Source organism: Pristiophorus japonicus, unplaced genomic scaffold, assembly GCF_044704955.1.
Source record: "Pristiophorus japonicus isolate sPriJap1 unplaced genomic scaffold, sPriJap1.hap1 HAP1_SCAFFOLD_207, whole genome shotgun sequence".
NCBI classification, from domain to species: domain Eukaryota; kingdom Metazoa; phylum Chordata; class Chondrichthyes; family Pristiophoridae; genus Pristiophorus; species Pristiophorus japonicus.
Window position 1 is genome coordinate 617,325 of NW_027251767.1, and position 10,176 is coordinate 627,500.

Sequence of the window (10,176 nt, forward strand, 5' to 3'; positions counted from 1 at the left end):
TTGCTCCAATCGACGTTACTGAGCAATAGCAGGCGAGCAAGGGCAGGACTGGAAGCCATGGATATGGTGAAAGACGCCGAGAAGAGCTCGAGCCTGCGCAAGGGAAGCGAGTTGAGCGCAACGTCGCAGCCGCCACGAGCGTGAGGGAGCAGGCGAGAGCCCTGTCTGACTGATGGACAAATGACTTCTATTGCCTGAGGCTTTGCCTGAAAGAAAGTGCAATTGCCTGAGGCTTTGCCTGATAGAAAATGCTGGCTCTTTACATGCATTGCTGCTCAAAGGCACTCCCTGCTGACACACACATGCAAGTGTTCAAGCAAAACGGTGAAGGCACTGTCCTGTGCCTCAGCTGCAACATGTTCAGCTGTAAACTGCTCATCATATTAAGAACTCTGCCTTCAGCGAATTGCGACTTACCACACACATACTTACTTCAAAAGAATGCTCACTGCTTCAAGCCGGAGTGCAACCAACCACCTAAGGACGACTTTGCTTTGTTTTCTACTGCACTGCTCCGCTCCCCACCTGTCAATCGAAGGGAAGCGGCAGAGGTGCCTATCTTTGCTGATTGTCTGCCGCATGCCTTTTAATGCTGCTCGTCCTGTGTACTTGCTGATGTCGCAGCTATTTTTCACAGCCTGGGCCAGCGGCGCAATGGATCACGCATCTGACTACGGATTAGAAGATTGCATGTTCGGCTCCTACCTGGCTCGAGCATTTTGGCAATCTTTGCATTCTGGCTTTGAATGCCACGTAAGCGAACATAGTTGGTCACACTCTTCAGTTACTAACCAGGCAAGTGCCTTCTTAGCGCAGTAGGCAGCGCGTCAGTCTCATAATCTGAAGGTCCTGAGTTCAATCCTCAGAGAAGGCATTAATACTTGCATAGACTTTTTTCCTTCTTTCATTTCAGCTGCATTCATGCAAAAATCAGGAAGTTTTGCTGCGATAGCACATCAAAGGATTTGATGTCCCTCAGCCTGCGGTGACCTTCAGAAGCAGATGGGCTCACACCACACCTGACACAACTCTTGTTTCTGAACAATTACCCGAGCCAAAAGAATAGTGGTGAATGCAGGTATTGATCCCACTAACTCTCACATGCAAAGCAAGCGCTCTACCATTTGAGCTAATTCCCCATTGATGTCTGGCATTAGCTCCCAGTTTGCATCTGACTAGCCCCTTATCACTTGCCTCCTCGCTGTTCCACGACCAGCAGAAATCTCTTGCTTCAGGTTGGCCTGCTCCCTGAACACTTTCAATGCTTTGCTCCGATCGACGTTACTGAGCAATAGCAGGCGAGCAAGGGCAGGACTGGAAGCCATGGATATGGTGAAAGACGCCGAGAAGAGCTCGAGCCTGCGCAAGGGAAGCGAGTTGAGCGCAACGTCGCAGCCGCCACGAGCGTGAGGGAGCAGGCGAGAGCCCTGTCTGACTGATGGACAAATGACGTCTATTGCCTGAGGCTTTGCCTGAAAGAAAGTGCAATTGCCTGAGGCTTTGCCTGAAAGAAAATGCTGGCTCTTTACATGCATTGCTGCTCAAAGGCACTCCCTGCTGACACACACATGCAAGTGCTCAAGCAAAACGGTGAAGGCACTGTCCTGTGCCTCAGCTGCAACATGTTCAGCTGTAAACTGCTCATATTAAGAACTCTGCCTTCAGCGAATTGCGACTTACCACACACATACTTACTTCAAAAGAATGCTCACTGCTTCAAGCCGGAGTGCAACCAACCACCTAAGGACGACTTTGCTTTGCTTTGTTTTCTACTGCACTGCTCCGCTCCCCACCTGTCAATCGAAGGGAAGCGGCAGAGGTGCCTATCTTTGCTGATTGTCTGCCGCATGCCTTTTAATGCTGCTCGTCCTGTGTACTTGCTGATGTCGCAGCTATTTTTCACAGCCTGGGCCAGCGGCGCAATGGATCACGCATCTGACTACGGATTAGAAGATTGCATGTTCGGCTCCTACCTGGCTCGAGCATTTTGGCAATCTTTGCATTCTGGCTTTGAATGCCACGTAAGCGAACATAGTTGGTCACACTCTTCAGTTACTAACCAGGCAAGTGCCTTCTTAGCGCAGTAGGCAGCGCGTCAGTCTCATAATCTGAAGGTCCTGAGTTCAATCCTCAGAGAAGGCATTAATACTTGCATAGACTTTTCTCCTTCTTTCATTTCAGCTGCATTCATGCAAAAATCAGGAAGTTTTGTTGCGATAGCACATCAAAGGATTTGATGTCCCTCAGCCTGCGGTGACCTTCAGAAGCAGATGGGCTCACACCACACCTGACACAACTCTTGTTTCTGAACAATTACCCGAGCCAAAAGAATAGTGGTGAATGCAGGTATTGATCCCGCTAACTCTCACATGCAAAGCAAGCGCTCCACCATTTGAGCTAATTCCCCATTTATGTCTGGCATTATCTCCCAGTTTGCATCTGACTAGCCCCTTATCACTTGCCTCCTCGCTGTTCCACGACCAGCAGAAATCTCTTGTTTCAGGTTGGCCTGCTCCCTGAACACTTTCAATGCTTTGCTCCAATCGACGTTACTGAGCAATAGCAGGCGAGCAAGGGCAGGACTGGAAGCCATGGATATGGTGAAAGACGCCGAGAAGAGCTCGAGCCTGCGCAAGGGAAGTGAGTTGAGCGCAACGTCGCAGCCGCCACGAGCGTGAGGGAGCAGGCGAGAGCCCTGTCTGACTGATGGACAAATGACTTCTATTGCCTGAGGCTTTGCCTGAAAGAAAGTGCAATTGCCTGAGGCTTTGCCTGATAGAAAATGCTGGCTCTTTACATGCATTGCTGCTCAAAGGCACTCCCTGCTGACACACACATGCAAGTGTTCAAGCAAAACGGTGAAGGCACTGTCCTGTGCCTCAGCTGCAACATGTTTAGCTGTAAACTGCTCATCATATTAAGAACTCTGCCTTCAGCGAATTGCGACTTACCACACACATACTTACTTCAAAAGAATGCTCACTGCTTCAAGCCGGAGTGCAACCAACCATCTAAGGACAACTTTGCTTTGCTTTGTTTTCTACTGCACTGCTCCGCTCCCCACCTGTCAATCGAAGGGAAGCGGCAGAGGTGCCTATCTTTGCTGATTGTCTGCCGCATGCCTTTTAATGCTGCTCGTCCTGTGTACTTGCTGATGTCGCAGCTATTTTTCACAGCCTGGGCCAGCGGCGCAATGGATCACGCATCTGACTACGGATTAGAAGATTGCATGTTCGGCTCCTACCTGGCTCGAGCATTTTGGCAATCTTTGCATTCTGGCTTTGAATGCCACGTAAGCGAACATAGTTGGTCACACTCTTCAGTTACTAACCAGGCAAGTGCCTTCTTAGCGCAGTAGGCAGCGTGTCAGTCTCATAATCTGAAGGTCCTGAGTTCAATCCTCAGAGAAGGCATTAATACTTGCATAGACTTTTTTCCTTCTTTCATTTCAGCTGCATTCATGCAAAAATCAGGAAGTTTTGCTGCGATAGCACATCAAAGGATTTGATGTCCCTCAGCCTGCGGTGACCTTCAGAAGCAGATGGGCTCACACCACACCTGACACAACTCTTGTTTCTGAACAATTACCCGAGCCAAAAGAATAGTGGTGAATGCAAGTATTGATCCCGCTAACTCTCACATGCAAAGCAAGCGCTCTACCATTTGAGCTAATTCCCCATTGATGTCTGGCATTAGCTCCCAGTTTGCATCTGACTAGCCCCTTATCACTTGCCTCCTCGCTGTTCCACGACCAGCAGAAATCTCTTGCTTCAGGTTGGCCTGCTCCCTGAACACTTTCAATGCTTTGCTCCGATCGACGTTACTGAGCAATAGCAGGCGAGCAAGGGCAGGACTGGAAGCCATGGATATGGTGAAAGACGCCGAGAAGAGCTCGAGCCTGCGCAAGGGAAGCGAGTTGAGCGCAACGTCGCAGCCGCCACGAGCGTGAGGGAGCAGGCGAGAGCCCTGTCTGACTGATGGACAAATGACTTCTATTGCCTGAGGCTTTGCCTGAAAGAAAGTGCAATTGCCTGAGGCTTTGCCTGAAAGAAAGTGCAATTGCCTGAGGCTTTGCCTGAAAGAAAATGCTGGCTCTTTACATGCATTGCTTCTCAAAGGCACTCCCTGCTGACACACACATGCAAGTGTTCAAGCAAAACGGTGAAGGCACTGTCCTGTGCCTCAGCTGCAACATGTTCAGCTGTAAACTGCTCATCATATTAAGAACTCTGCCTTCAGCGAATTGCGACTTACCACACACATACTTACTTCAAAAGAATGCTCACTGCTTCAAGCCGGAGTGCAACCAACCACCTAAGGACGACTTTGCTTTGCTTTGTTTTCTACTGCACTGCTCCGCTCCCCACCTGTCAATCGAAGGGAAGCGGCAGAGGTGCCTATCTTTGCTGATTGTCTGCCGCATGCCTTTTAATGCTGCTCGTCCTGTGTACTTGCTGATGTCGCAGCTATTTTTCACAGCCTGGGCCAGCGGCGCAATGGATCACGCATCTGACTACGGATTAGAAGATTGCATGTTCGGCTCCTACCTGGCTCGAGCATTTTGGCAATCTTTGCATTCTGGCTTTGAATGCCACGTAAGCGAACATAGTTGGTCACACTCTTCAGTTACTAACCAGGCAAGTGCCTTCTTAGCGCAGTAGGCAGCGTGTCAGTCTCATAATCTGAAGGTCCTGAGTTCAATCCTCAGAGAAGGCATTAATACTTGCATAGACTTTTCTCCTTCTTTCATTTCAGCTGCATTCATGCAAAAATCAGGAAGTTTTGCTGCGATAGCACATCAAAGGATTTGATGTCCCTCAGCCTGCGGTGACCTTCAGAAGCAGATGGGCTCACACCACACCTGACACAACTCTTGTTTCTGAACAATTACCCGAGCCAAAAGAATAGTGGTGAATGCAGGTATTGATCCCGCTAACTCTCACATGCAAAGCAAGCGCTCTACCATTTGAGCTAATTCCCCATTGATGTCTGGCATTAGCTCCCAGTTTGCATCTGACTAGCCCCTTATCACTTGCCTCCTCGCTGTTCCACGACCAGCAGAAATCTCTTGCTTCAGGTTGGCCTGCTCCCTGAACACTTTCAATGCTTTGCTCCAATCGACGTTACTGAGCAATAGCAGGCGAGCAAGGGCAGGACTGGAAGCCATGGATATGGTGAAAGACGCCGAGAAGAGCTCGAGCCTGCGCAAGGGAAGCGAGTTGAGCGCAACGTCGCAGCCGCCACGAGCGTGAGGGAGCAGGCGAGAGCCCTGTCTGACTGATGGACAAATGACTTCTATTGCCTGAGGCTTTGCCTGAAAGAAAGTGCAATTGCCTGAGGCTTTGCCTGATAGAAAATGCTGGCTCTTTACATGCATTGCTGCTCAAAGGCACTCCCTGCTGACACACACATGCAAGTGTTCAAGCAAAACGGTGAAGGCACTGTCCTGTGCCTCAGCTGCAACATGTTCAGCTGTAAACTGCTCATCATATTAAGAACTCTGCCTTCAGCGAATTGCGACTTACCACACACATACTTACTTCAAAAGAATGCTCACTGCTTCAAGCCGGAGTGCAACCAACCACCTAAGGACGACTTTGCTTTGTTTTCTACTGCACTGCTCCGCTCCCCACCTGTCAATCGAAGGGAAGCGGCAGAGGTGCCTATCTTTGCTGATTGTCTGCCGCATGCCTTTTAATGCTGCTCGTCCTGTGTACTTGCTGATGTCGCAGCTATTTTTCACAGCCTGGGCCAGCGGCGCAATGGATCACGCATCTGACTACGGATTAGAAGATTGCATGTTCGGCTCCTACCTGGCTCGAGCATTTTGGCAATCTTTGCATTCTGGCTTTGAATGCCACGTAAGCGAACATAGTTGGTCACACTCTTCAGTTACTAACCAGGCAAGTGCCTTCTTAGCGCAGTAGGCAGCGCGTCAGTCTCATAATCTGAAGGTCCTGAGTTCAATCCTCAGAGAAGGCATTAATACTTGCATAGACTTTTTTCCTTCTTTCATTTCAGCTGCATTCATGCAAAAATCAGGAAGTTTTGCTGCGATAGCACATCAAAGGATTTGATGTCCCTCAGCCTGCGGTGACCTTCAGAAGCAGATGGGCTCACACCACACCTGACACAACTCTTGTTTCTGAACAATTACCCGAGCCAAAAGAATAGTGGTGAATGCAGGTATTGATCCCGCTAACTCTCACATGCAAAGCAAGCGCTCTACCATTTGAGCTAATTCCCCATTGATGTCTGGCATTAGCTCCCAGTTTGCATCTGACTAGCCCCTTATCACTTGCCTCCTCGCTGTTCCACGACCAGCAGAAATCTCTTGCTTCAGGTTGGCCTGCTCCCTGAACACTTTCAATGCTTTGCTCCGATCGACGTTACTGAGCAATAGCAGGCGAGCAAGGGCAGGACTGGAAGCCATGGATATGGTGAAAGACGCCGAGAAGAGCTCGAGCCTGCGCAAGGGAAGCGAGTTGAGCGCAACGTCGCAGCCGCCACGAGCGTGAGGGAGCAGGCGAGAGCCCTGTCTGACTGATGGACAAATGACTTCTATTGCCTGAGGCTTTGCCTGAAAGAAAGTGCAATTGCCTGAGGCTTTGCCTGAAAGAAAGTGCAATTGCCTGAGGCTTTGCCTGAAAGAAAATGCTGGCTCTTTACATGCATTGCTTCTCAAAGGCACTCCCTGCTGACACACACATGCAAGTGTTCAAGCAAAACGGTGAAGGCACTGTCCTGTGCCTCAGCTGCAACATGTTCAGCTGTAAACTGCTCATCATATTAAGAACTCTGCCTTCAGCGAATTGCGACTTACCACACACATACTTACTTCAAAAGAATGCTCACTGCTTCAAGCCGGAGTGCAACCAACCACCTAAGGACGACTTTGCTTTGCTTTGTTTTCTACTGCACTGCTCCGCTCCCCACCTGTCAATCGAAGGGAAGCGGCAGAGGTGCCTATCTTTGCTGATTGTCTGCCGCATGCCTTTTAATGCTGCTCGTCCTGTGTACTTGCTGATGTCGCAGCTATTTTTCACAGCCTGGGCCAGCGGCGCAATGGATCACGCATCTGACTACGGATTAGAAGATTGCATGTTCGGCTCCTACCTGGCTCGAGCATTTTAGCAATCTTTGCATTCTGGCTTTGAATGCCACGTAAGCGAACATAGTTGGTCACACTCTTCAGTTACTAACCAGGCAAGTGCCTTCTTAGCGCAGTAGGCAGCGCGTCAGTCTCATAATCTGAAGGTCCTGAGTTCAATCCTCAGAGAAGGCATTAATACTTGCATAGACTTTTCTCCTTCTTTCATTTCAGCTGCATTCATGCAAAAATCAGGAAGTTTTGCTGCGATAGCACATCAAAGGATTTGATGTCCCTCAGCCTGCGGTGACCTTCAGAAGCAGATGGGCTCACACCACACCTGACACAACTCTTGTTTCTGAACAATTACCCGAGCCAAAAGAATAGTGGTGAATGCAGGTATTGATCCCGCTAACTCTCACATGCAAAGCAAGCGCTCCACCATTTGAGCTAATTCCCCATTTATGTCTGGCATTATCTCCCAGTTTGCATCTGACTAGCCCCTTATCACTTGCCTCCTCGCTGTTCCACGACCAGCAGAAATCTCTTGCTTCAGGTTGGCCTGCTCCCTGAACACTTTCAATGCTTTGCTCCGATCGACGTTACTGAGCAATAGCAGGCGAGCAAGGGCAGGACTGGAAGCCATGGATATGGTGAAAGACGCCGAGAAGAGCTCGAGCCTGCGCAAGGGAAGCGAGTTGAGCGCAACGTCGCAGCCGCCACGAGCGTGAGGGAGCAGGCGAGAGCCCTGTCTGACTGATGGACAAATGACGTCTATTGCCTGAGGCTTTGCCTGAAAGAAAGTGCAATTGCCTGAGGCTTTGCCTGAAAGAAAATGCTGGCTCTTTACATGCATTGCTGCTCAAAGGCACTCCCTGCTGACACACACATGCAAGTGCTCAAGCAAAACGGTGAAGGCACTGTCCTGTGCCTCAGCTGCAACATGTTCAGCTGTAAACTGCTCATATTAAGAACTCTGCCTTCAGCGAATTGCGACTTACCACACACATACTTACTTCAAAAGAATGCTCACTGCTTCAAGCCGGAGTGCAACCAACCACCTAAGGACGACTTTGCTTTGCTTTGTTTTCTACTGCACTGCTCCGCTCCCCACCTGTCAATCGAAGGGAAGCGGCAGAGGTGCCTATCTTTGCTGATTGTCTGCCGCATGCCTTTTAATGCTGCTCGTCCTGTGTACTTGCTGATGTCGCAGCTATTTTTCACAGCCTGGGCCAGCGGCGCAATGGATCACGCATCTGACTACGGATTAGAAGATTGCATGTTCGGCTCCTACCTGGCTCGAGCATTTTGGCAATCTTTGCATTCTGGCTTTGAATGCCACGTAAGCGAACATAGTTGGTCACACTCTTCAGTTACTAACCAGGCAAGTGCCTTCTTAGCGCAGTAGGCAGCGCGTCAGTCTCATAATCTGAAGGTCCTGAGTTCAATCCTCAGAGAAGGCATTAATACTTGCATAGACTTTTCTCCTTCTTTCATTTCAGCTGCATTCATGCAAAAATCAGGAAGTTTTGTTGCGATAGCACATCAAAGGATTTGATGTCCCTCAGCCTGCGGTGACCTTCAGAAGCAGATGGGCTCACACCACACCTGACACAACTCTTGTTTCTGAACAATTACCCGAGCCAAAAGAATAGTGGTGAATGCAGGTATTGATCCCGCTAACTCTCACATGCAAAGCAAGCGCTCCACCATTTGAGCTAATTCCCCATTTATGTCTGGCATTATCTCCCAGTTTGCATCTGACTAGCCCCTTATCACTTGCCTCCTCGCTGTTCCACGACCAGCAGAAATCTCTTGTTTCAGGTTGGCCTGCTCCCTGAACACTTTCAATGCTTTGCTCCAATCGACGTTACTGAGCAATAGCAGGCGAGCAAGGGCAGGACTGGAAGCCATGGATATGGTGAAAGACGCCGAGAAGAGCTCGAGCCTGCGCAAGGGAAGTGAGTTGAGCGCAACGTCGCAGCCGCCACGAGCGTGAGGGAGCAGGCGAGAGCCCTGTCTGACTGATGGACAAATGACTTCTATTGCCTGAGGCTTTGCCTGAAAGAAAGTGCAATTGCCTGAGGCTTTGCCTGATAGAAAATGCTGGCTCTTTACATGCATTGCTGCTCAAAGGCACTCCCTGCTGACACACACATGCAAGTGTTCAAGCAAAACGGTGAAGGCACTGTCCTGTGCCTCAGCTGCAACATGTTTAGCTGTAAACTGCTCATCATATTAAGAACTCTGCCTTCAGCGAATTGCGACTTACCACACACATACTTACTTCAAAAGAATGCTCACTGCTTCAAGCCGGAGTGCAACCAACCATCTAAGGACAACTTTGCTTTGCTTTGTTTTCTACTGCACTGCTCCGCTCCCCACCTGTCAATCGAAGGGAAGCGGCAGAGGTGCCTATCTTTGCTGATTGTCTGCCGCATGCCTTTTAATGCTGCTCGTCCTGTGTACTTGCTGATGTCGCAGCTATTTTTCACAGCCTGGGCCAGCGGCGCAATGGATCACGCATCTGACTACGGATTAGAAGATTGCATGTTCGGCTCCTACCTGGCTCGAGCATTTTGGCAATCTTTGCATTCTGGCTTTGAATGCCACGTAAGCGAACATAGTTGGTCACACTCTTCAGTTACTAACCAGGCAAGTGCCTTCTTAGCGCAGTAGGCAGCGTGTCAGTCTCATAATCTGAAGGTCCTGAGTTCAATCCTCAGAGAAGGCATTAATACTTGCATAGACTTTTTTCCTTCTTTCATTTCAGCTGCATTCATGCAAAAATCAGGAAGTTTTGCTGCGATAGCACATCAAAGGATTTGATGTCCCTCAGCCTGCGGTGACCTTCAGAAGCAGATGGGCTCACACCACACCTGACACAACTCTTGTTTCTGAACAATTACCCGAGCCAAAAGAATAGTGGTGAATGCAAGTATTGATCCCGCTAACTCTCACATGCAAAGCAAGCGCTCTACCATTTGAGCTAATTCCCCATTGATGTCTGGCATTAGCTCCCAGTTTGCATCTGACTAGCCCCTTATCACTTGCCTCCTCGCTGTTCCACGACCAGCAGAAATCTC

The 10,176-nt window shown here is 49.4% G+C and overlaps 8 non-coding genes across 8 annotated transcripts; all 8 read left to right on the forward strand.

Moving 5' to 3' along the window:
• The first annotated feature begins 801 nt into the window (after nt 1-801).
• trnam-cau (transfer RNA methionine (anticodon CAU)) lies at nt 802-874 on the forward strand. Its single transcript has one exon. It is a non-coding gene; the product is annotated as a tRNA-Met (tRNA).
• A 1,195-nt stretch (nt 875-2,069) lies between these two features.
• Nucleotides 2,070-2,142, forward strand: trnam-cau (transfer RNA methionine (anticodon CAU)). Its single transcript has one exon. It is a non-coding gene; the product is annotated as a tRNA-Met (tRNA).
• Nucleotides 2,143-3,340: 1,198 nt separating this feature from the next.
• On the forward strand, nt 3,341-3,413 carry trnam-cau (transfer RNA methionine (anticodon CAU)). The gene has a single exon. It is a non-coding gene; the product is annotated as a tRNA-Met (tRNA).
• Nucleotides 3,414-4,643: 1,230 nt separating this feature from the next.
• trnam-cau (transfer RNA methionine (anticodon CAU)) lies at nt 4,644-4,716 on the forward strand. Its single transcript has one exon. It is a non-coding gene; the product is annotated as a tRNA-Met (tRNA).
• Nucleotides 4,717-5,909: 1,193 nt separating this feature from the next.
• Nucleotides 5,910-5,982, forward strand: trnam-cau (transfer RNA methionine (anticodon CAU)). Its single transcript has one exon. It is a non-coding gene; the product is annotated as a tRNA-Met (tRNA).
• A 1,230-nt stretch (nt 5,983-7,212) lies between these two features.
• trnam-cau (transfer RNA methionine (anticodon CAU)) lies at nt 7,213-7,285 on the forward strand. The gene has a single exon. It is a non-coding gene; the product is annotated as a tRNA-Met (tRNA).
• A 1,195-nt stretch (nt 7,286-8,480) lies between these two features.
• On the forward strand, nt 8,481-8,553 carry trnam-cau (transfer RNA methionine (anticodon CAU)). Its single transcript has one exon. It is a non-coding gene; the product is annotated as a tRNA-Met (tRNA).
• Nucleotides 8,554-9,751: 1,198 nt separating this feature from the next.
• On the forward strand, nt 9,752-9,824 carry trnam-cau (transfer RNA methionine (anticodon CAU)). Its single transcript has one exon. It is a non-coding gene; the product is annotated as a tRNA-Met (tRNA).
• Nucleotides 9,825-10,176: the final 352 nt, after the last annotated feature.